The sequence below is a fragment of the Thalassophryne amazonica genome, chromosome 12, assembly GCF_902500255.1.
Source record: "Thalassophryne amazonica chromosome 12, fThaAma1.1, whole genome shotgun sequence".
NCBI classification, from domain to species: Eukaryota; Metazoa; Chordata; class Actinopteri; order Batrachoidiformes; family Batrachoididae; genus Thalassophryne; species Thalassophryne amazonica.
In genome coordinates this window covers 45,092,903-45,119,164 of record NC_047114.1, presented here as the reverse complement: position 1 = coordinate 45,119,164, position 26,262 = coordinate 45,092,903, and the positions used below count along the sequence as shown (strand labels likewise).

The following is a 26,262-nucleotide window of genomic DNA, read 5'->3' as shown; positions in this document are numbered from 1 at the left end:
GTTTGGGTGGGTGAACAGGTCAGACAGACCTGAAGACAAACCCGAGTACAGTGGAGGGATGAATGTGAACTGGGTCAAACTAAAGACAGACAGACAGATTGAAGTGCAGAGAGGACTATGAGCTCAGACAGGACGGGAGCAGATAAGCAGGGCACAAAAGTGGCATGGATCACCCACAACAAACTGGAAACGTGCATGAAAAGCACGGAGGGATTTACTGTGACAGATGATGACTAACAGGGGACAAGTCATATGACTAGTGATAAAACAGGTGTGTCGACAGACACACAATACAGACTGCAGTACACACCCACACACACACACACACACACACACACACACACACACACACACACACACACACACACACACTGCACACACACACACACACACGCACACACACACGAAACAGAGTGATGAAATAATAGCATGACAAAATAACTAAAGTGGTGCTCACACTCAAACATAGATGGAAAACCAGTGATGGGCACAGTTCAGCTAATCTGATAACAGATAATTATTGCAGCCAATGTTTGTGCTCGCAGATTAGCTTTTCAGATAAGTTTTAAAACCATCATCAGACCAGTTAACGTCTGATAAATTTAGTTCTGATAACTTTCAGTTCAATAACATTTTTTTTTGCTGGTAAAGTCAGCAATGTTTAATGGCCAAAAAGTTTGTAAACCGTAAAATCAAACATTTTTGTTCATCTGTTGTGTATTTGTGGCAGACTGGCTGTCTGTTGCTTGCTGATGATTTCATCATTAAGCGCAAGACGTGATTGGCCAGTTGACACAGGGAGCATTATGGGTAGTGTAGCTCAGGTTCACTTTGGAAGTTACACTGTTACCGTCTGCTCGACACAAACAAAACAGACTAATTTTAACATTATTTTATTTTATTTCTTTGTGGCTGATGGGATAATTTAAGCGCCAAGACTCGGTGGGGGAGAGGAGCTGTTACAGAGGGACTTTTCTTCACCGTTCAGACACTATTTTGGATAAAAAAAGAGGACGCTTTATTTCTTCAGATGAATCCCACTGAAACTAACAGGTAAGAATTTATATTTACTAACATGTCTTTTACTCTGCCAATCAATGCATTAATGGACATATTTTTGTTGTTTAAGCCACAGGGTTCAGAATATGTGAAAAAAGCTGCAGCTTTGTAGTTTGTGTATATAATATCGAGATAAACTGTAAGTTCTATATTGTGTTTTACTGCTTTTAAAAGATGATGACAGTGTTTGGGGTTTTATTTTTTATTCATTCATTTTTCTTGTGTTCTTATGTGTTTGTGATCCTTGAATTTACCCAGCAGCGAAAAGTGAAAGTAAAACTGGTTTATCAGAAGCTGACAGTGTAATCTGATGTGTCCGCATCCGAATCAATACTAATAGTTATTGGTTATCGGTTATCTGCAATAAAGATAATTTTTTTTTAGCAGTTTATCGGTTTAGCGTCATAAAAGATAACTTTTCAGTTATCGGCTTAATGGTTATCGAAGCAAACTTTTTGGTTAGTTGTGCCCACCACTGCGGAAAACAAATAGTGCTTCCTAACAAAACACAGCTATACGTTCATAAAGACTGCAGAGATCCACAGACTTGTAGAACTTCTACCAATGAGCACTGACACTGTTTAATGCAGATAAAACACCTTCTGTTGGTTTTCAGTGTAATCCGTTACCTGTCTGTAAGCGTTTTACAGTCGACAGCAGATTTTCTATCCACCATGAGGCGTGGATGTAGTTTGCACTGACTGTCAGCGTTTTCAGCACTTTTACAATGTTACAGACTCATTGGAAAAATGCTCACTATGATGGATGATTGGAAGGAATCAGCCTGACGCAAATATAGTCAGATAATAAATATTTCAGCTCATCACTTTTTGCGGGGCAGTTGTCTTGTTCTCTCAGTAGTTGAGCCACTGAGCTGAGAACAGTTCAGCTTTGTCAATAACACCTTCCTAACTGATGTTAACAGGAGAATGATGACGTTAAGAATATGTTAAATGTGAGTCTTACACATCCAGACCTCCACAAGGGACAAGCTCACATAATTATTATTGTTATTTTTAAGGCTTATGAGTAGGGCTAGGCGGTGTGACCTAAAATTCATACTGAGGTATAATTTGATGCATAGACAGTAACAATACAATAGGTAATATAAGCATTTAACACGTCACCTTTTTTCTTAGCATATATATTTCTAAAGTCCTTATTGACATGAACTTTTCACCAGATGTCAGTAACAACCAAAATAATACACACATTTAAAGAAACCAAAACAAATAAGTACAGAAATTATGTGAAATAACAGGAAAAAAGTATTGAACACATGAAGAAAGGGAGGTGCAAAAAGAAATGGAAAGCCAAGACCACAGGTAAAATCTATCAGTAATTAGAAAGCAATCCTGCCTATGTCAGTGTATATGAGGAATTTCTGAGAATTTTCACATCATAATATGACAAAAACTGCCCAATGGTTCCATATAATAATAATAAAAAAAATTAAGTATATGGATTGCCAATGGACTACAAAAGGCTTACAAAATGCTTGTAAAAAGAAAAAATATTATGTATAGAGAGTTTAAGCAGAAAACTAAAGAAGCTGAGAACATTTTCTTATTTTATTGTATTGCTACAAGTATTATTATTATTGCTTATCCTTGCACATGCTGTTTGATGCACATTTTCCTCTGCTCGCACCCATCTTGTGTGTTTTTTAAGAGCTGATGTGTAACGTGAATTTCTCCACTGTGAGATCAATAAAGTCTTATCTAAGGAATATTATAAGAAACTGTTAGATTGAAACAGGCACAATGTCAAAGGACTATGGAACACACTGAATAGTATTACTGAATGGGTCTGGACACATAAATTATCCTAGGTACTTTCTTGATGGTGATAAGGAAGAATAAAAACATGGACACGGTGGTTAATATTTTCAATCACTACTTTGTAAACATAGGACCAGACTTAGCTGGACAAACTCCTGTTACAGGATCACTGGATGGAAATATTAAAAATTTCATAGTGAGAAATCCTTATTCAATGTTTCTCACTGCTGTACATGAAAGGAAATTGTTGATATTATGAAATGTGAGTACAAACCATCGACTGATTGTGATGACATCATCATGACTGTGGTGAAAAAAGTTATTGATGGACTATTAAATCCACTCACGTATATATATGTAATTTGTCATTCCAAAATGGTACATTTCAGAACAGAATGAAAATGGTAACGGTCATACCTCTGTACAAATTTGGGAAGCACCACTTCACAAACTACAGACCTGTCTCTTTACTTATGCAATTCTCCAAAATTCTTGAAAAACTCTTCAATAATAAATTGGACTTATTCATTGACAAACACAAGCTACTTATACACAGTCAGTATGGATTTAGAACACAAAGGTCAACAACTCTGGCTATACTAGGCCTAACTAAAGAAATAACTAACGCCATAGATTTAAAGAGACAAAAATTAGGTGGAATATTCATTAACTTAAAAAAGTATCTGCTACAATGAATCGCAGCATATTAATTATAAACGATATGGTATCAGGGGGATCATTTTAAATGGGGTCAAATGCTATTTAAGCAGAAGGAGACAGTTTGTGAAGTTGGGTGACAGTTCCTCTTCATGCTTGGCCATCAGTTGTGGTGTCCTCCAGGGGTCAGTATTGGAACCAACTTTTTTCCTCTTGTATATTAATGACATATCTAAAGGCCCCTTCACTCATAGTACGAACGTGGTTAAATTGCGCATGAAGCAGGAAACATATGCAATAAGTGTAAAATCGGAGCTGCCTCTAATGCCTCATACACCAGTTGCTACAACTTATTTGCGCATACCAGCGGCTGAAAGACAGAGGGTGCCCTGTGAAACCCCAGTCGATCCCTCTAATGGCAGGTGTCGGCCAAATTCCAGGTGACACACACAAACATCTAACACCACTCACATGGCACTTAGAAAATGTGTGGCCATTTGCACTGTTAGCACAAAACAGTCAGCAGACAATCACTTTTGAGCTGAATGTGAAATTTGTCTAAGTGCCCCATGAGTGTGGCGTTGCAAAACAGCAACGCGTGCCAGAGTGTTGGCTCCCCCTGTAACACATGTGCTGTGTGTGTGAATTGCGCATGTGTTGCTCCCCCCCACCCCATCTGCAACAAATGTAGTGGATGTGTTGCAGATGGGGGGAGGGAATAACTAAATAGCAGTAAAAATAACTAAAAAGAAATTATCACATAATACAGACACAGAGTGACACGGTGTGTGCGCTGAACTGACAGGGGGTGTGTCCACCAACAGCCGCTGCTGTTGAGATCTCTGCTTCTGGACGTCACGGCTGGGGGACACGTACCGTGCTTGGACGGACATGATCTTACAACTGCCCACTATGATGTGCATGTGTCTGCTTGCTGTCCTTACGTGAACATACATAAAAACATATATCACTGTTCTGATGGGCTGCAGCAAATGCATGGCGTGCACATTGACAGGCTGTCCCAGGTGAAATGGATGGTCAGATCATAACAAGCAGTGGGCGATTTGAATGTCGCATCACCCACGTGAGCTTTGTTCCACATAACGCGGTGTCTGTCCTGTGGCGCACCGTCCACAGGACACGCCTCGGGCCAGACACACGCACAGAGCCGGTTGGACACACCAGGCCAGTAGATGTCGACAGATAGGAGTGCACTGCTCCATTTCTGTCATTTCATGACTGTACATGTGTGACCATGGGTCATCTACATAAGAACAGAATGTTCATACTTGTATTGTTCGCTCCATAAGAGGGATTCAATAAAATGCGGTGTTGTTATTATGGTGTGTGGTCGGTAGCCTGTAATCATAGCGGGAAAACGCCTGAAATCAACAAAGACATGGACGAGGTACACTGTGTCCAACCACTGCAGCCCGGCGCAAAGCAAAAGATGTTTCATATATTTCCATGTGAGAACAGTTGGCAGAGACACGTGCCTCACGGAGGAATGTTGTAAGTTCATGTCCTTCCAAACACAGAATGTGTTCTCAAGCTGGGATGTCCAGGAGCAGGCAGAGATCTTTACAGCTGTGGCTGTGAGCAGACACGACCCCCCCCCCCTCCCCAGCCCATCCATTCAGCACCCAGACCAACGTGTCACTCTCTGTGCTAAGTGGTTTTTAATTGTGTATGTAGGTATTGTTGTCATCATTTATATGCCTGTCCTGAGAGTGGATTCTGTGTTTGTGTGCACTGAGCTGCCATCCAGCTGTCAGTGTCCTGTGATCAGCTGACAGGCCCCTCCCTGTGCTGTGTGCGATCAAACCTTGTTGTCCATGTAATCAGATCTGTACATACATATAAGCATTTTATGCAAGTGTGTTCTCCTGGCACGCCAGATGTGTTGGGGGGGCAACACATGCACACACGTGCAAGACACATGCACCACATGTGTGTGGCTTTTTACAACTCCACAGTAGTGGGGCACTTAGACAAATTTCACATCCAGCTCGACAGTGATGGTCTGCTGACTGTTTTTCTAAGTGCCAAACGAGCGGTGTTAGATGTTCGTGTGTGTCAGCTGGAATTTGGCTGACACCTGCCACGAGAGGGTTCAATGGGCTCTCACAGTGCACACGGTGTCTTTCAGCCGCTGGTGTGCGCAAATACTTGTATCAACAGGTGTACAAGGCGTTGGAGGCAGCTACGATTTTACACGTTTTGCATATGATTCCTGCTTCATGCGCACTTCGACCAAATCGCACTATGTGTGAAGGGGTTCTAAGTTATGGTGCTGAGGCATGGGGAAATACAACCCCAATTCCAGTGAAGTTGGGATGTTGTGTAAAATGTAAATAAAAACAGAATACGATTTGCGAAACCTCATTAACCTATATTCAATTGAAAAAGCCAAAAGACAATTATTGTTCAAACTGATAAATTTTACTGTTTTTGTGCAAATATTTGCTCATTTTGAAATGGATGCCTGCAACATGTTTTAAAAAAAGCTGGGACTGTGGTATGTTTACCACTGTGTTACATCACCTTTCCTTCTAACAACACTCAATAAGTGTTTGGGAACTGAGGACACTAATTGTTGAAGCTTTGTAGGTGGAATTCTTTCCCATTCTTGCTTGATGTACGACTTCATTTGTTGAACAGTCTGGGATCTCCGTTGTCGTATTTTGCGAATCATAATGCATCACACATTTTCAATGGGTGACAAGTCTGGACTGCACGCAGGCCAGTCTAGTACCAGCACTCTTCTACAACGCTGCCACACTGTTGTAATACGTGCAGAATGTGGCTTGGCATTGTCTTGCCAGAAATAAGTAGGAATGTCCCTGAAAAAGACATTGCTTGGATGGCAGCATGTGTTGCTCCAAAACCTGGATGTACCTTTCAGCATTGATGGTGCCATCACAGATGTGTAAGTTGCCCATGCAATGGGCACTAACACACCCCCATACCATCACAGATGCTGGCTTTTGAACTTTGTGCTGGTAAGAATCTGGATGGTCTTTTTCTTCTTTTGTCTGGAGGACACGGCGTCCATGATTTCCAAAAACAATTTGAAATGTGGACTCATCGGACCACAGCACACTTTTCCACTTTGCGTCTGTCCATTTCAAATGAGCTCAGGCCCAGAGAAGGCGGCGGCATTTCTGGATGCTGTTGATGTATGGCTTTCACTTTGCATGGTAGAGTTTTAACTTGCACTTGTAGATGTAGCAACAAACTGTGTTATGGTTTTCAAAATGGTTTTCTGAAGTGTTCCTGAACCCACGCAGTAAGATCCATTACACAATGGTATTAGATTAATGCAGTGCCGCCTGAGGGATTGAAGGTCACGGTCATTCAGTGGTGGTTTTTGGCCTTGTCGCTTACATGTAGAAAGTTCTCCAGATTCTCTGAATGTTCTGATTATATTATGGACTGTAGATGATGGAATCCCTAAATTCCTTGCAGTTGAATGTTGAGAAACATTGGTTTCATTTTCATGCAGTTGCTCACAAAGTGGTGATCCTCGCCCCATCTTTGTTTGGGAATGGCTGAGCCTTTTGGGGATGCTCCTTTTATTCCGAATCATGACACTCACCTGTTTCCAATTAGGTGTTCTTTGAGCATTCATCAACTTTCCCAATCCTTTGTTGTCCCATCCCAAATTTTTTTGAAATGTGTTATAGGCATCCATTTCAAAATGAGCAAATATTTTCACAAAAACAATAAAGTTTATCACTTTGAACATTAAATATCTTGTCTTTGTGGTGTATTCAACTGAATATAGGTTGAAGAGGATTTGCAAATCATTGTATTCTGTTTTTATTTACATTTTACACAACGTCCCAACTTCACTGGAAATGAGGTTGTATTTAGGAAATTGGATGTTGAGTTAAATCATATTAAGTTATGGAGAAGGGGTGGGGCTATATAAGTTTATTAATTCAGCCCACTCCTTTGGGCTTCATGTGAACTCAGTTCTGCAACGTGCAGGTACTTGCTTCACTGTTTTGTTGGAATTATTTTTCCCGCTTCTTAATCTGTTTACATGTTCAAAATTCATTCATTCAATGTATGAGTGACGGGTACGAAATTTTGATCTCTGTTCTTGTCCGTTTTTGTCCTGTACAAATCCTTTTTTCATTTGTTAAATGCGTTCCTTGTCAGCTAATGTCTGACGAGTCTGCCCAGTGGTTACCAATGGAGAATTCTGGAATCGATGAGTACAAAATGGCAGTGATGGCAAAGTGGATGGATGGATGCAGAATGGCTGGATTAATGGTCTGCATTATTCAGTTATGCTGTGAGCCTTCTGTAGGCATGTCATTACATCAAACAATCAATCAGTGTGTCACCTATCATTTATTTAGAGTGCACAAGGCACACAGTGTTGTGGTATTGAAAGGATGCAATGGAAAGGTGTTGGTGGGAATTCTGGTGAGGATATGTAAAGACGGCAAAGGAACATGTGTACACACGATATCATGATGTTGCTGCAACAGTTAGTGTTGCGGTTGGAACCCAAATGAAATGGAAGGACCCAAATGCGGGAGTCTCAGGTGCCAAAACAAGTTAACAATTTATTAAACAGAAAATAATTTGAACTTAGATACCTACTGAATTTGACAGAAATGTCCTTTTCAGCCTTTGCTGACCTTCTTTGACAAAGTAATGTTACTTGAGCGTCACTCGAAACAGCTCACAAGGAATTGTTTCTCTCAGCTGTGAAAAATATGGAAACGTAGAAGTATTGTGTCGAATGATGATCTTGAGTTGATTATCCACGCCTTTATTTCCTTGCGTTTAGATTACTGTAACAGCTTATTTTCTTGCTTAAACCAAAAGGAGCTGTCTCGCTTGCAGCAGGTCCAGAATTCTGCAGCTAGGCTGCTAACTCGGACTAACGGGGAGCCATATTACTCCACTTTTAAAAGCCCTGCACTGGCTCCCTGTGCGATATCGTTTTAACTTTAAAATCCTCGTGCTGACTTTCAGAGCTCTGCATGGTCAGGCTCCCCTTTATATTAGAGACTTGTTGTGTCCCTACACTCCCTCTCGGAGCCTGAAGTCATTAGACCTGAACCACGTCATGGTCCCTCGTACCCGTTACAAGACCAGAGGAGATCGCTCTTTCCAGGTCATCGTGCCGAGGCTCTGGAATGATCTCCCACTCTCTATTTGCACACTTGCTTCTGTTGATGCATTTAAGAGTAGGCTCAAGACACACTTGTTTCTCCAAGCGTTTTAATCTACAGCGGTGGGAGCTGTTTATGACCATTACATTTGCTTTTTTTGCAATGAATGTATGTGCTTTTATGTATTTTATTTTTAACTACCTTTTTTGTGCACCACTTTGTGGCTCTCTCTGCCTGTGAAAAGTGCTATATAAATAAAATGTACTTACTTACTTGCTTTAATTGACCCGCGTTAAGATTAACCCACTGAGTCTCCCAGATGACTACTGCCGTGGATCCGGCATGTCTTCCCACCAGGACTGAACGTGATAGGCGGTTCCTTAGAAGCTTGGTTCAAGCAACCCAGGGTGAAGGTTTTGATGTCTGCTATCAAAAATGGTCTTATTATAAATGATTTTATGGCTTAAAATAACTTAAACTTAGTTTGACAGTACAGAGGCCATGGAGGTCATGGAGGAGGAAACTGTTGAAACAGAACAAAACCAGAAATTGTTGAAAGAGAACAAAACACATAAAAGGTTAAGTAAAACTGTTTATGTGTTGTAGTAGTGTCGTAAAGCAGTTCATGTTTTTCGCAAGAGCCAAAACTATCATTGACACAACTCTGGGTCTTTGTCTGTGAAGTCGCAAGGTTGGTTTTCTACTGTGAGAAACCTGGTGGGTGAGAGAGAGCCCCCATTCTCCCCAAAACAAGTCATTTGACCATTACAATTACTCCCAAACCTTTTTCTCTCTTTTGAGAAAAGTTGGTTATTTTTCATGCAAACCAGATGGGATCTGTTCTGCTTCTTTCTGTGCAACTGCCACAAATCTAATTAGAATTACTTTAATTTCAGACTTGTACACTTTGGATTGTGATTGGATTTCTACCAGTCCATTAAATATCAGGTATAACACACATCGACTGTTATTGTGGAACTTTTAAGTCACACATGTATAAGTGTTTTACTGTTGCAGCAGAGGCCACAGTTTTTCAGATGACCTCTCACCCCCAACCAACAAATCACAACCACAGTTTTCTAAACCCTTGGGGACTGCGAACTATGAAATGGAAGGCTGGGAATTTATTTTGTGATGTTTTATGCACTACTCTTGTCTTGTCTGATATGAATTACACAGTTTGATGATTTTTAGAAAAAAGAAAAATAACATTCTGAAGACAGAAAGTTATTCTGCCTTCACGCGGCTTCTGTGATCGTGGAGTTATGTTCAGAATGAGCATGATATCACAGATACATTGTCAGTCCATCTGATGTGTCAGAGTGTACACCTCATGTACACCCTATCCAGATAGCTGCGTTGTGCATCAGCATGTCTCCGTGACGCGCTGATGCACAGCGCTTGTGGACGCAGTGTCACAGATGTGATGAACATATAATTACCGATACATATTCCAAATCTAAGGCCTGACGATGCAACTGTTTAGGGCCCCTTCACACATAGTACGAAGTTTGGACGAAGTGCACACTTACTGCGCATGACGCAGGAATCGTATGCAAACTGTTTAATGTCATCCCTGCCTCCAACGCCTCGTACATCTGTTGCGACAACTATCTGCACACACAAGCATCTGAAAGACAAAGTGTGCACTGTGCGAACCCATCGCACCCTCTCACAGTGGACATAAATAAATAAATACAAACATATATCACTGTGGCGATGTGCTGCAGTGAGCGCGCATACGCGCGCACGGCTCGCACATGGACAGGCTGCTCCCAGGTTGAAATGGACTCAGATCAGAACATGCAGCAGGCAATCACGTCACCCACGTGAGTTCTGTAACACATCACGCGGTGTCCTGCAGCACGTCGTCCACAAGACACGTGCGTGCGGCCAGTTGGAGACGCACCAGCAGATGTGGACTTGAATGAGACGAGTGAACTGCTTCTCATTCATGTCATTTCATGACTGTATGTCTGTGACTATGGGTCATTTACAGAGGAACAGACGGATCATATTTGTATTCCTCACTTGATAAATGCGGTGTTTTTATATGGTGTGTGATTTTAATTTTTTTTGTAATACTTCCATGTCCTTCCTGATATGAGTCAGATTCCCGCAGCTTTCAAAGAACAGCTCCATAGCTCAGTGGTAAAGTCACTGACTGTTAATCAGAGCTTTTGAAAAGCACGAGTTCGCGTCGGGGGGTGGTGTGTTAGTTTCTTTTTTTTATTATTATTCCACATAAGTGGCACGATGTTGTACCAGCTGGTTTGATTTTTTATTTCTTCCACATAAGTGGCGCCATGTGCTGCATCTCCCACTGTTCCTGCTCAAAAGACACCAGCGTGCACGAACCCAGTGCGAGAGTTAGTGCACGCCTTCCTGTTGATGTGATGTTTCGTGGTGCGCAAATTTTGAACTGTTTCACGCTGTTTTGGTGTATTTGAGCAGACGTCGACCAAACGTCACCCTACGTGTGAAGGGGCCTTTACCAAGGCACATCAATGTAAATAAAGTAAGTAATCACCTTTGGAATGCCTCCAGACGTGCTTCCCATCACACGGTGACCACCTGCCACACTGCAGACCTCAGCTGTCATGTCATCCGTGTGACATGGGTGCAAAGTGGGATGGTGACATCCGCCATGATCGGAGGGCAGATGCGGCATCCACAACGAAATAATTCATCCATTTGATCCCGCGGTGCTCCTGCGTGGGCTCACATCATTTGATTGCTTCGGTGCGCGTACATGAGCCTGTCTGGATAGCGGGTGTCCGGCTGTCTGCTAAACAGCTGATCACCTGTAGAGGGAGAGAGGGGGAGAGAGAGAGAGCACATGTGAGGGATTTAGTCCTAGCTCACATATATGTATGATGTATTCCTCAGAATATAATAATGATATACGGCCAGTGAATGATGACATTTGCAATGATGTTGTACAATTGTACCCTGCACCTGCAGCGGAGGTCCTCTGCAGCGCGCTGTGGAGGAGGACCATTCTGGGTGGATGTGATGTGGCCTGCCTCAAATTCACCCCCCGCCACGATCAGATTGCTTTAAATGCTGTTTTGATGCCATGAGAATATTCAGAGTCCACCTCGACTGCTGTATGACATTTTTCCACCTCGAATGTAGAGAACATGTGCTCCACATTCGGGATGGCCGCACAACTGTGCCTGCCTGTTTAGCCTGCTCAGAATGCTGTCCGATGTTTTCGACTGCACATCAACACTTCCTGAATGTGGGTCGAACTTCCATTCGGACAGCGTTTGGGCTCATTCGGCCTCTGGTGTGACGGGGATATTATTCTTACTGCATTCTGACAGCATGTTGGGATGCATACTTAGTTCCACCTGCATTCAAACTGCACTCAGGAACTATTACATTCGGCATGTGCAGGGATCACTGGAGGCGGGTCGGTGCACACTCTGAGTATTCAGACGGCATGCTTGTGCATTTCTTAATTCCTCCCAGATGTGGCATAAATTGTGTTTTTTTCCCCCCTTATTTCGCCTGATTTGGCTTCATTCATGCTCAGTGTGACGCGGCCCTAAGAACAGGGGTATGTAAACTTTTGATCAGTCATTTGGGTAGTTTATATTGTCATTATGATTTAAAAAGCGTAGACACAGTTGTTTGACAATAAATGGCGTCACCCAACCACTAACCATGAGTGAGAAAAAAAGTTTTTGTGTTATCATTCATATTCTCTGAAAAATGTCCAAAAAATCAAATATTCTGCCAGGGTATGTAAACTTTTGAGCACAACTGTATCTGTAAAGAATCACAAGTATTAATTTAAGAATTTCTCCAATTGAAGCAGACAGTTATTTTAAAAAAAAATGTGCACGTGAGTAGCTGTGCACTCAAATATCAAAAACAAGTTATGGCACCGTCTTCCGTGTGAACAGGAACCTAGTCATTATTATCAAATTTCTCTTCTGAAGAATGTGACATGTTGACTGGTATTACAGTCTGTACAAAAACACATCTGTACAATTCATACATGATATCAGAGAGTCACACTTCCTTCAGTTCTTGCAGGAAGTGACAATACAGTTCAAATGTGGGACATCCCTCACTTTAACTGGAGCTGGTTCCTTCAAAATGCCCTGGAACCAATCATCTCTCTCGATAGGCTCATCTGCTGTCAATGAGATTACAGAGTTGAAGTTGAACCTGATGACTATTACCTATACTGCAGGTTGGTACTTGGTTCATTTTACATGATGCTTGAAAGCATTTTCTCTTTGGGGAAGTGGGAGGATGGCACAACAGGGTTTGTCAGTTTAAATTGCATTCAAATAATGGGAGTAATTTTGCAAGAAGCTTGCATTTTACCTTGTGCAACTGAAGAAGGAAATGCTAGGCAACAGAATAATAATCCTGAGCTCAAACAAAACTCCCAATAAATGCAGAGCCTAAGGCAAATTGGACACATGGTTTGTCAGAGTTGTGTACATTGATTGCTTTCCAAGCTGATGAAGAGTAGTAGTGCTGTCACAGCCTGTCAAAACATGAGCTGCTGGTAATGTTTCATAGGTATCAGATTAAAGTGGCTCAGCCACCTCGTGTAATGCAATGAACCTTTCATCACTGGCGTATCTGCCAGTGTGCAAGTACACTTTTGGAGCTAACATTCCCTCATCGCTGAAGTAAATCATAAGGATGAGTACATCAGTATCATCTGTATCTGTAATTATCTTCTGGTGATAATGTGACATCTCAGTGGCATCATTTGACATGAGAGTGCCAGCTTCCTCATGTGTGCAGCAAAACTGGACTAATTCAGTGGCACCATCTTTTGATACATTTTCGGCAGTGTTGCCACAGTTACTTTGAAAAAGTAATCCAATTACTGATTACTCCTTGAAAAAGTAACTTAGTTACTTACTTTACTGATTACTCAATTGGAAAAGTAACTAAGATTACTAGTTACTTTTTTAGTTACTTTCCCCAGCTGCTGACAACAACCCACCTCAACATGACAATGATACCTGTTTTGCCAAAAGTCACTTTATAGTCACCCTTTCTTGGCTTCAATGAAAATAAATACTTGTTTTATAAAAAGTAAAATAAAGACCTCTTTCTTGACCTCATTTAACTGTTGACAGCACTGTAACAGTAAAACTTGCAATTTCTAACCTACATTGTTTATAAATGTAACTATTAAATTCATTCTAACATTTTTCTAACATTTAAATTCTCTCTAAACATTTTACTTGTCGAAATTATTATTATTTTAAGTAGTATTAGTAGTTGTAGTAAAAAAAGGCTTCAAAACTGGACCTTTAATCTAGGGGTGTTGTGGGGGGGCACATCCTTGCCCCACGCCCCCATTCCATATGGATTCGCCCCTGCTTTGGCGTTTGAGCACAAAGAATGGATAACATTTATTTATGCAGAAAACATGACCAGATTTACAGGTAAGAAAGTTTTATTGCATTTTCACATCATGTGGTCCTCAGAAAGAGAGTTTAGGTGCATTTGAATGGAAAAGCGTTAGATGTTGACGCGTCGCGGAGGATCAGCTGTGTTTAGCAGCAGATATGGAGCTGCTCGGAGAAAAAAAGCATAAAAATGTCTTTGTAAAGCTCAGTGCAGGTGTGCTGTTGTCACTGTGCTTTAAGAGGTGAGGACGAGTCGTAGCTGCTGCAGAAAACTGTAGATGAAAAGCTCACAGCTCGCTTAAAGTGTGTAGTTCAGTCGAACCCCGACCTCCTGCCCACGGACCAAGTTTAATGCTGCTGTCGACCCACAATGCAAAAATAACAGTAACGCACAGTGACTTGGAGAAGTAACTTTAATCTGATTACTGATTTGGAAAGATTAACGCGTTTTTTAGATTACTAAAAAAAGTGGTTAGATTAGAGTAACACGTTACTAAGTAACGCATTACCAGCATCACTGATTTTCGGTGAGTTGACCTGTAATATATGAATCTCCAACCATTGATTGGGGAAAGACCTGAACCAGGTGAGGACTCAGAAACTCTGCCAGTGCAGCTTTATTTCCAAAATTTGCCAAGAAATTCCTGTAGGTTGGCACTGAGCGATTCTCACTTATTGGATTTCTAGTAGAGCCCAGGCCTCTCCTCACTCTCTCTTAACCACTGATCCAATGAGGTGAATCATGTCGGTTACATACACACACACACACACACACACACATATATATATATATATATATATATATATATATATATATATATATATATATATATATATATATATATATATATATATATATATATATATATATATATATATATATATATATATATATTTTTTTTTTATATATATATTTTTTTTTTTTTATTTTTTTTTTTTTGTGAAGATGACTAACACCTGGTGAGTGGCAAGACTGGCCAGATTATCAAATGTACTAAAAAATCATTCTGACGATGGAATAGGTCCACACTGACAGTGTACATATGGTCCTATGAGTGGGACTGTATGTACACTGTCAGTGTTTGTTTTACACTGGTGATTTTACTGTGTACCACCCATTATGTATGCTGCTGAGTCATCAATTGGTGGAACTCTCAACATCTCTAAAATAGTACTGTTGGACAGTATGTCTCATGACCCTGTCCTCAGTCTATCTGGTGGCTTCATATCTGCTCTGGGGTGACAGGAACCATGATGCATACTGTTCTTTGCTTATCACGCCACACAGACAGAACACGGTTTTCATATGACACATTCCATTTCAGATAAACAACGTGAGCGGGTCACCCACAGATAAATATCAAATGCAACACTTTTCAACCAATCACATAGCTCTACCGATCCATGCACAGAGCAAAGGGGGCTGAGAACAGGCTTAAGAACGTAGGCGGGGTGCTAGGTTGGGACTCCTACATGCAGCTCCTGGGGGAACGCTTGCTGCAGGAGTCCAGCGCTGTCATAATGACTCTCTGTTCATTCCGTGAAGATATCATTTTAATACATCTGATTTTGAAGTCCACTTCCTTCAATTTATTGAACCACCATTAAACCACCAGGGAGGGGATCCGAAGGCAGAAAATCCCCTACAGTAGATTCAAGTTGACAAGTTTTGTTTTTACAGTTTTTCTAATCTGACCATCATCATGGAAAAGTGTGGGTGGCACAACAATGAGTTCATATCACAAAACTGAATGCAGGTCAATGTCATGTTGCCTGGAGGGTGCAAGTAGTCAACACTTCAGAACTATCATTTTCTATGTCTTATCCACAGGGACATCTTTCCTCATATCAGCATAAATTGCAACTTTATGTAGAGGTGCAGCATCCTGGAAACTCTTGGTTCCCGTTTCCAACAGTCTAATGGTCATTAATGCAGCTTGCTTCTGCACATCATTGATCAAGAACCCAGTTATTGACTTTTTTAACCTCATCATTGCCTACTTGACTACAAACAATGATACTGAGTTTTGGTGGCTATACTATATTGAGATCAAAAGGATTTTGATTTTAACTTATGATCTCATGAACTTTCTGCACATCTCTTTTATTTTGAGCTAATATACTCTTTTGTATTTCTTCATGGATTTGTGTTGATGGTGGATTTTCTTGGCATAATGACTGTAGGGCATCTGAAAATTCTGCTGTCTCATGGTGGGTCATCAGCCATCCTGTCAGACCTTGTTTCCTCCCTTGCCCCTTTGCTTCCTCAGTGATGGTCTGATTCAAAACTGTTTCATAACTGTCACAAAAAACAATTACCTCAGACCATATCAGAGAATATATAGAAAAAAAACTGTCAAAACTACAACATGGATTTTGATGAAATTTTCACCACAGATTAGGCCATGGAAGACTCCATTAAATTTTGGAGGTGATCTGGATATGGATCTAGACCCGGATTCTGGATCAAGAGTTCACTTTATATAGGCTTTTAACCCTCTCAGGTCCGAGGGTATTTTTTTGGACAGTTCACTCGCCTGACATAAATGTTTTATTATTGCTGTTAACAGCTCTTCCTGCATCCCACAATCAAGTTTATGTCTCTTTTATTCAGGACAACCTGTACTTTCAGAATATATATGCTATAGTGGTGTTTTATAAGTGTAATAAAGGTTTACAATCAGAAATAAGAAAGGAAAAAATTAAAGCAGAAAATAATTTTCCACACACATTTATTCAAAACACACAGCAAACTATAATAAACAACTGTTTTGACACTTAATAAAGGTAATTTGGGCTCTTGTGCAAAGGACTGTACAACAAAAGGTTCTAACAATAAACATAAATGCACATTTTGAACAATATATACAAAATGGCCTATGCATTTTGTTTGTCTTCATCTCAAAGCAATTTCTGTCTGCTATTACACAAAGGTCACATCACAAACTCTACTTCTACTGTGTTTTGGAGTCCTGCTCTGAAAGCAGCTTTCACACTTTGGCTCCTTACACTCTAAGGAGCGGCCCCACCCCCCTCACTCCACTGATATGGTAAACAGTGCTTTACGCCGGAGTGAGAGAGTTTGCCACAGGCTTATTCAATAACATTCACAGGCAATGACTATAGTGGAGCATCTCTGAAACTCACACACTCTGTGTTTGAGCATGTGATATTGTATGAGAGGCACTCCATCTGCTCACTCTGATGACTTTCACTGATCGCTGTGCGTAATGGCGCAGGGCACACTGGAGCCAGCAGCCAGGGGGCTATTCAAACGAACCAACTAGTAACACATCATTGCTAAAAGCAATCTTTGGTTTATCATGTGAGGTAAATCTACCCTACGATTGGATTTTGGAAAACCATGTGATGGTGAACCAATTCCGATTGGACACTCACATTGCGCACGTCATCACACAGCTTCTATGAGGAGTACAAAGATGGTGGACGGCTGGCTCAAAAGTCGGCGGAGCTAACTTTTCAGCACAAAAAGTATGTTTCTATCTCATATCATTAAAAAGTTATTGATAAATTAGTAAATCTTAGTCGCAGCCATTGTATACAATGCCGTTGGCCCCAGAGGGTTAAGAATTATGGGGAAAAAAAACCCATAATGTGATGTGATGTGTACGTGTGATTTTTTTTTGGCTTATTTTTAATAAATTTGCAAAAATAAAAAAAAAACTTTTTCATGTTGTCATTATGGGGTGTTGTGAGTAGAATTGTGAAGGGAAAAAATGAATTTACTCCATTTTGGAATAAGTCTGTTTCATAACAAAATGAAAGTGAAGCACTATTAATACTTTCTGAATTCAGTCAAATAAATTAAAAATATATTGTAGAAATTTAGACGTTTAACGGCACACTCCGTCCTTCTCCCCGTTTACCTGTCTTTGTTAGTCTTCATGTGGTCTGTTATCATTTCTCCATCACTGGTACTAAGTTCTGGTTTTGTTGGACAACTTGTTCAGAGTCCAGCAAGAGAATGCCTTCATTTCTTCAATTGTGAACGTTTGTGCCACCAACTCCTTTTTTCTTTTCCTCGTTTCTTCAAAAATGCTTTTAAATTCACCACTGTCCATCCAAACTCATCCATTGATGTCCATAAATTTCGTCTGTCCAATGAAGAGAGGCCAATATGGGTGAGATATGCTCTCTCCTTCTAGTCCCCGCTAGTACTCTAGCTGCAGCATTTTGAATTAACTGAAGGCTTTTCAGGGAACTTTTAGGACAACCTGATAATAATGAATTACAATAGTCCAGCCTAGAGGAAATAAATGCATAAATTAGTTTTTCAGCATCACTCTGAATCAAGACCTTTCTAATTTTAGAGATATTGCGCAAATGCAAAAAAGCAGTCCTACATATTTGTTTAATATGCACATTGAATTGCATATCCTGATCAAAAATGACTCCAAGATTTCTCACAGTATTACTAGAGATCAGGGTAATGCCATCCAGAGTAAGGATCTGGTTAGACACCATGTTTCTAAGATTTGTGGGGCCAAGTACAATAACTTCAGTTTTATCTGAATTTAAAAGCAGGAAATTAGAGGTCATCCATGTCTTTATGTCTGTAAGACAATCCTGCAGTTTAGCTAATTGGTGTGTGTCCTCTGGCTTCATGGATAGATAAAGCTGGGTATCATCTGCGTAACAATGAAAATTTAAGCAATGCTGTCTAATAATACTACCTAAGGGAAGCATGTATAAAGTGAATAAAATTGGTCCTAGCACAGAACCTTGTGGAACTCCATAATTAACCTTAGTTTGTGAAGAAGAATCCCCATTTACATGAACAAATTGTAATCTATTAGATAAATATGATTCAAACCACCGCAGCGCAGTGCCTTTAATACCTATGGCATGCTCTAATCTCTGTAATAAAATTTTATGGTCAACAGTATCAAAAGCAGCACTGAGGTCTAACAGAACAAGCACAGAGATGAGTCCAGTGTCCGAGGCCATAAGAAGATCATTTGTAACCTTCACTAATGCTGTTTCTGTACTATGATGAATTCTAAAACCTGACTGAAACTCTTCAAATAGACCATTCCTCTGCAGATGATCAGTTAGCTGTTTTACAACTACCCTTTCAAGAATCTTTGAGAGAAAAGGAAAGTTGGAGATTGGCCTATAATTAGCTAAGATAGCTGGGTCAAGTGATGGCTTTTTAAGTAATGGTTTAATTACTGCCACCTTAAAACCTGTGGTACATAGCCAACTAATAAAGATAGACTGATCATATTTAAGATCAAAGCATTAATTAATGGTAGGGCTTCCTTGAGCAGCCTGGTAGGAATTGAGTCTAATAGACATGTTGATGGTTTGGAGGAAGTAACTAATGAAAATAACTCAGACAGAACAATCGGAGAGAAAGAGTCTAACCAAATACTGGCATCACTGAAAGCAGCCAAAGAGAACGATATGTCTTTGGGATAGTTATGAGTAATTTTTTCTCTAATAGTTAAAATTTTATTAGCAAAAAAAGTCATGAAGTCATTACTAGTTAAAGTTAAAGGAATACTCGGCTCAATAGAGCTCTGACTCTTTGTCAGCCTGGCTACAGTGCTGAAAAGAAACCTGGGGTTGTTCTTATTTTCTTCAATTAGTGATGAGTAGTAAGATGTCCTAGCTTTACGAAGGGCTTTTTTATAGAGCAACAGACTCTTTTTCCAGGCTAAGTGAAGATCTTCTAAATTAGTGAGATGCCATTTCCTCTCCAACTTACGGGTTATCTGCTTTAAGCTGCAAGTTTGTGAGTTATACCACGGAGTCAGGCACTTCTGATTTAACGCTCTCTTTTTCAGAGGAGCTACAGCATCCAAAGTTGTCTTCAATGAGGATATAAAACTATTGACGAGATAATTTATCTCACTCACAGAGTTTAGGTAGCTACTCTGCCCTGTGTTGGTATATGCATTGGAGAACATAAAGAAGGAATCATATCCTTAAACCTAGTTACAGCACTTTCTGAAAGACTTCTACTGTAATGAAACTTATTCCCCACTGCTGGGTAGTCCATCAGAGTAAATGTAAATGTTATTTAGAAATGATCAGACAGAAGGGGGTTTTCAGGGAATACTGTTAAGTCTTCAATTTCCATACCATAAGTCAGAACAAGATCTAAGGTATGATTAAAGTGGTGGGTGGACTCATTTACATTTTGAGCAAAGCCAATCGAGTCTAACAATAGATTAAATGCAGTGTTGAGGCTGTCATTCTCAGCATCTGTGTGGATGTTAAAATCGCCCACTATAATTATCTTATCTGAGCTAAGCACTAAGTCAGACAAAAGTTCTGAAAATTCACAGAGAAACTCACAGTAACGACCAGGTGGAAATAAAACTGGTTTTTGGGACTTCCAATTTGGATGGACAAGACTAAGAGTCAAGCTTTCAAATGAATTAAAGCTCTGTCTGGGTTTTTGATTAATTAATAAGGTGGAGTGGAAGATTGCTGCTAATCCTCCGCCTCGGCCCGTGCTACGAGCATTCTGGCAGTTAGTGTGACTCGGGGGTGTTGACTCATTTAAACTAACATATTCATCCTGCTGTAACCAGGTTTCTGTAAGGCAGAATAAATCAATATGTTGATCAATTATTATATCATTTACTAATAGGGACTTAGAAGAGAGAGATCTAATGTTTAATAGACCACATTTAACTGTTTTAGTCTGTGGTGCAGTTGAAGGTGCTATATTATTTTTTCTTTTTGAATTTTTATGCTTAAATACACTCAACAAAAATATAAACGCAACACTTTTGGTTTTGCCCCCATTTTGTATGAGATGAACTCAAAGATCTAAAACTTTTTCCACATACACAATATCACCATTTCCCTCAAATATTGTTCACAAACCAGTCTAAATCTGTGATAGTGAGCACTTCTCCTTTGCTGAGATAATCCATCCCACCTCACAGGTGTGCCATACCAAGATGCTGATTAGACACCATGATTAGTGCACAGGTGTGCCTTAGACTGTCCACAATAAAAGGCCACTCTGAAAGGTGCAGTTTTGTTTTATTGGGGGGATACCAGTCAGTATCTGGTGTGACCACCATTTGCCTCATGCAGTGCAACACATTTCCTTCGCATAGAGTTGATCAGGTTGTCAAGTGTGGCCTGTGGAATGTTGGTCCACTCCTCTTCAATGGCTGTGCGAAGTTGCTGGATATTGGCAAGAACTGGTACACGCTGTCATATACGCCGGTCCAGAGCATCCCAAACATGCTCAATGGGTGACATGTCCGATGAGTATGCCGGCCATGCAAGAACTGGGACATTTTCAGCTTCTAAGAATTGTGTACAGATCCTTGCAACATGGGGCCATGCATTATCCTGCTGCAACATGAGGTGATGTTCTTGGATGTATGGCACAACAATGGGCCTCAGGATCTCGTCACGGTATCTCTGTGCATTCAAAATGCCATCAATAAAATGCACCTGTGTTCTTCATCCATAACAGATGCCTGCCCATACCATAACCCCACCGCCACCATGGGCCACTCGATCCACAACATTGACATCAGAAAACCGCTCACCCACACGACGCCACACACGCTGTCTGCCATCTGCCCTGGACAGTGTGAACCGGGATTCATCCGTGAAGAGAACACCTCTCCAACGTGCCAAACACCAGCGAATGTGAGCATTTGCCCACTCAAGTCGGTTACGACAACGAACTGGAGTCAGGTCGAGACCCCGATGAGGACGACGAGCATGCAGATGAGCTTCCCTGAGACGGTTTCTGACAGTTTGTGCAGAAATTCTTTGGTTATGCAAACCGATTGTTTCAGCAGCTGTCCGAGTGGCTGGTCTCAGACGATCTTGGAGGTGAACATGCTGGATGTGGAGGTCCTGGGCTGGTGTGGTTACACGTGGTCTGCGGTTGTGAGGCTGGTTGGATGTACTGCCAAATTCTCTGAAACGCCTTTGGAGATGGCTTATGGTAGAGAAATGAACATTCAATACACGAGCAACAGCTCTGGTTGACATTCCTGCTGTCAGCATGCCAATTGCACGCTCCCTCAAATCTTGCGACATCTGTGGCATTGTGCTGTGTGATAAAACTGCACCTTTCAGAGTGGCCTTTTATTGTGGGCAGTCTAAGGCACACCTGTGCACTAATCATGGTGTCTAATCAGCATCTTGGTATGGCACACCTGTGAGGTGGGATGGATTATCTCAGCAAAGGAGAAGTGCTCACTATCACAGATTTAGACTGGGTTGTGAACAATATTTGAGGGAAATGGTGATATTGTGTATGTGGAAAAAGTTTTAGATCTTTGAGTTCATCTCATACAAAATGGGAGCAAAACCAAAAGTGTTGCGTTTATATTTTTGTTGAGTTGGTGGTCTGGGAGCAGGCACCGTCTCTACGGGGATGGGGTAATGAGGGGATGGCAGGGGTAGAGAAGCTGCAGAGAGGTGTGTAAGACTACAACTCTGCTTCCTGGTCCCAACCCTAGATAGTCACGGTTTGGAGGATTTTATAAAATTGGCCAGATTTCTAGAAATGAGAGCTGCTCCATCCAAAGTGGGATGGATGCCGTCTCTCCTAACAAGACCAGGTTTTCCCCAGAAGCTTTGCCAATTATCTATGAAGCCCACCTCATTTTTTGGACACCACTCAGACAGCCAGCAATTCAAGGAGAACATGCGGCTAAACATGTCACTCCCGGTCCGACTGGGGAGGGGCCCAGAGAAAACTACAGAGTCCGACATTGTTTTTGCAAAGTTACACACCGATTCAATGTTAATTTTAGTGACCTCCGATTGGCGTAACCGGGTGTCATTACTGCCGACGTGAATTACAATCTTACCAAATTTACGCTTAGCCTTAGCCAGCAGTTTCAAATTTCCTTCAATGTCGCCTGCTCTGGCCCCCGGAAGACAATTGAGTATGGTTGCTGGTGTCGCTAACTTCACATTTCTCAAAACAGAGTCGCCAGTAACCATAACAATAATATAACAATAATAATATATATACATACACACACACACACATATATATATATATATGTGTGTATATATATATATATATATATATATACACACACCAATAATTACCAATAAATATATATAAATATATATATATATATATATATATATATATATATATATAAATTTCATAAAGGTATAGTTTGGACTATCTATGACGGAATGTTCTGGAGTTATGGGGTAAAAACAGCAAAAATTATTATTTGGTTTAATAGGGTTCTAATAAGGAATAGTTTGCTCCATCTGTCATGCTTAGTTTTCATGTTACAGGGTAACATATGTCACATGTCATAGAATCCAATGGATGTTGACCTTGTTTGACCTTTACTTTGGAGACCAAACATTCAGCACAGTCCAAACTATTCCATTTAATAATCCTTTTATTTCAACCAATAATTTGCATCATTTTTTACTGAAATTGGAGCAACTTTAAATTTTGACCCCTGTACAAACTGAAACTGACCTTTGTCACCATTTTTACCCCATAACTCCAGAACATTCCGTCATAGATAGTCCAAACTATACCTTTTTGGAATCATTATGATCAGACAAGTAATGTGATATAGTTTTCAACATGACTGGAGCATTTTTAAAGTTTGACCTCTGTGTAATTCTTCATTGACCCCTACCTGGGTACAGCTACCACCCTGGGATGGCTATCATACATTTTTGTGTAGGTCATGAGACACTGAGGCTGGATTCCAAGTGTCGTTTCTTCCCTTTAAGTGGTACTGATTAGGTCAAAATTGATGGGTGGCTCATGGACTAAAAGCACAACACAAACTATTCCACCTGAACATTATTTCATCAGTTTCATCACTGTCATTTCCAGTAACAACATAGTATGAAGAATTACATTAGAACATAAAATGTAAGATCATAAAAACAAAAATTACCAATAAGAAAAACCTTAAGAAGTTGACTATGGGAAAACCAAATCATCCCTTAATTTATCATTTCATGGGGAAACACAGCAAAAAGAAGGGAAAAAATGATTTAAAAAGAAAATGGACCAGAAACAAAATCTATTTTTTCATATCCTAACAAGTTATATTTACAAGTTAACATTATCTAATATTCATGCTATACAAAGCAATATTTCTTACAAAATGTGCACTTTCATTTCAAATATTTCTTTTCTTTTTTGTTTTTAATTTCTGTGTGTTTCACTTTAACACACTCCCACTGTGTCTGCAGAAATCACAATCAATGCTCATTTGTGGGAGGGCCTGAGGACTTTCAACACATTTGTTTGTACAAACTTTGGAAATACATTAACCTGCAGGTGACTTGCTACAACAGGAAGTTGTTGCTCATAATGCTGCGTTTACACATAGGCAGGACGCACTACGAATGTCATATTTGAATCATTCTTGGCACATTCCTGACATTCTTGACTTAACACATCTGAATAGGTTTCTTAATAGTGTGTGTTGGTGCATGATATTCGTGATTTTCGTGGAGCTTGTTTTTGGCTGTCAAAAAAATCTTCCACGAATGTCTCACACCACCCTCATTTCACCTCATGTCATGAAGGTCACAACTGAGCATGCCATGCGTTCTGATTAATGGCACGTGTTGCTGGTAAATTATCAGGAATCATTACACACGGTCAAGAATATTGTTCCATGCTGGTGCGAATTTGAATTGTATAGTACTCTATTTTTCTTTAGGTATTTGTAAGAAATGTATTTTTCTTTGTTGAAAAAAGAATAAAAACAAAAACAGGGAAATAACACTTTTGTTGCTAACTACTGTAACTTTCAGCGCTTATATATATATTATATATATACTGACTTCAGTGTTTTGTGTGAAACACATCAGTGTCTTGCTGCTGATTTGAAAGTGTTTCAAAATGGTGTATACAACCCCTGGCAATAATTATGGAATCACCGGCCTCGGAGGATGTTCATTCAGTTGTTTAATTTTGTAGAAAAAAAGCAGATGACAGACATGACACAAAACTAAAGTCATTTCAAATGGCAACTTTCTGGCTTTAAGAAACACTATAAGAAATCAGGAAAAAAAAATTGTGGCAGTCAGTAACGGTTACGTTTTTAGACCAAGCAGAGGGACAAAAATATGGACTCACTCAATTCTGAGGAATAAATTATGGAATCACCCTGTAAATTTTCATCACCAAAACTAACACCTGCATCACATTAGATCTGCTCATTAGTCTGCATCTAAAAAGGAGTGAACACACCTTGGAGAGCTGTTGCACCAAGTGGACTGACATGAATCATGGCTCCAACACGAGAGACGTCAATTGAAACAAAGGAGAGGATTATCAAACTCTTAAAAGAGAGTAAATCATCACGCAATGTTGCAAAAGATGTTGGTTGTTTACAGACATACTGGTAGACCAAGGAAGACATCAAAGTGTCAAGACAGAAAACTTAAAGCAATATGTCGCAAAAATTGAAAATGCACAACAAAACAAATGAGGAACGAATGGGAGGAAACTGGAGTCAACGTCTGTGACCGAACTGTAAGAAACCGCCTAAAGGAAATGGGATTTACATACAGAAAAGCTAAACGAAAGCCATCATTAACACCTAAACAAAAAAAAAACAAGGTTACAATGGGCTAAGGAAAAGCAATCGTGGACTGTGGATGACTGGATGAAAGTCATATTCAGTGATGAATCTCGAATCTGCATTGGGCAAGGTGATGATGCTGGAACTTTTGTTTGGTGCCGTTCCAGTGAGATTTATAAAGATGACTGCCTGAAGAGAACATGTAAATTTCCACAGTCATTGATGATATGGGGCTGCATGTCAGGTAAAGGCACTGGGGAGATGGCTGTCATTACATCAACAATAAATGCACAAGTTTACGTTGATATTTTGGACACTTTTCTTATCCCATCAATTGAAAGGATGTTTGGGGATGATGAAATCATTTTTCAAGATGATAATGCATCTTGCCATAGAGCAAAAACTGTGAAAACATTCCTTGCAAAAAGACACATAGGGTCAATGTCATGGCCTGCAAATAGTCCGGATCTTAATCCAATTGAAAATCTTTGGTGGAAGTTGAAGAAAATGGTCCGTGACAAGGCTCCAACCTGCAAAGCTGATCTGGCAACAGCAATCAGAGAAAGTTGGAGCCAGATTGATGAAGAGTACTGTTTGTCACTCATTAAGTCCATGCCTCAGAGACTGCAAGCTGTTATAAAAGCCAGAGGTGGTGCAACAAAATACTAGTGATGTGTTGGAGCGTTCTTTTGTT

The 26,262-nt window shown here is 40.2% G+C and overlaps 1 long non-coding RNA gene across 1 annotated transcript in view; it reads left to right on the top strand.

Moving 5' to 3' along the window:
- The first annotated feature begins 12,755 nt into the window (after positions 1-12,755).
- LOC117522063 overlaps positions 12,756-26,262 on the top strand; it is a 61,050-nt gene continuing 47,543 nt past the window's right edge. The window contains exon 1 of the long non-coding RNA XR_004564135.1: positions 12,756-12,839. This is a non-coding gene — a long non-coding RNA (uncharacterized LOC117522063). The remainder of the gene's footprint in view (positions 12,840-26,262) is intronic.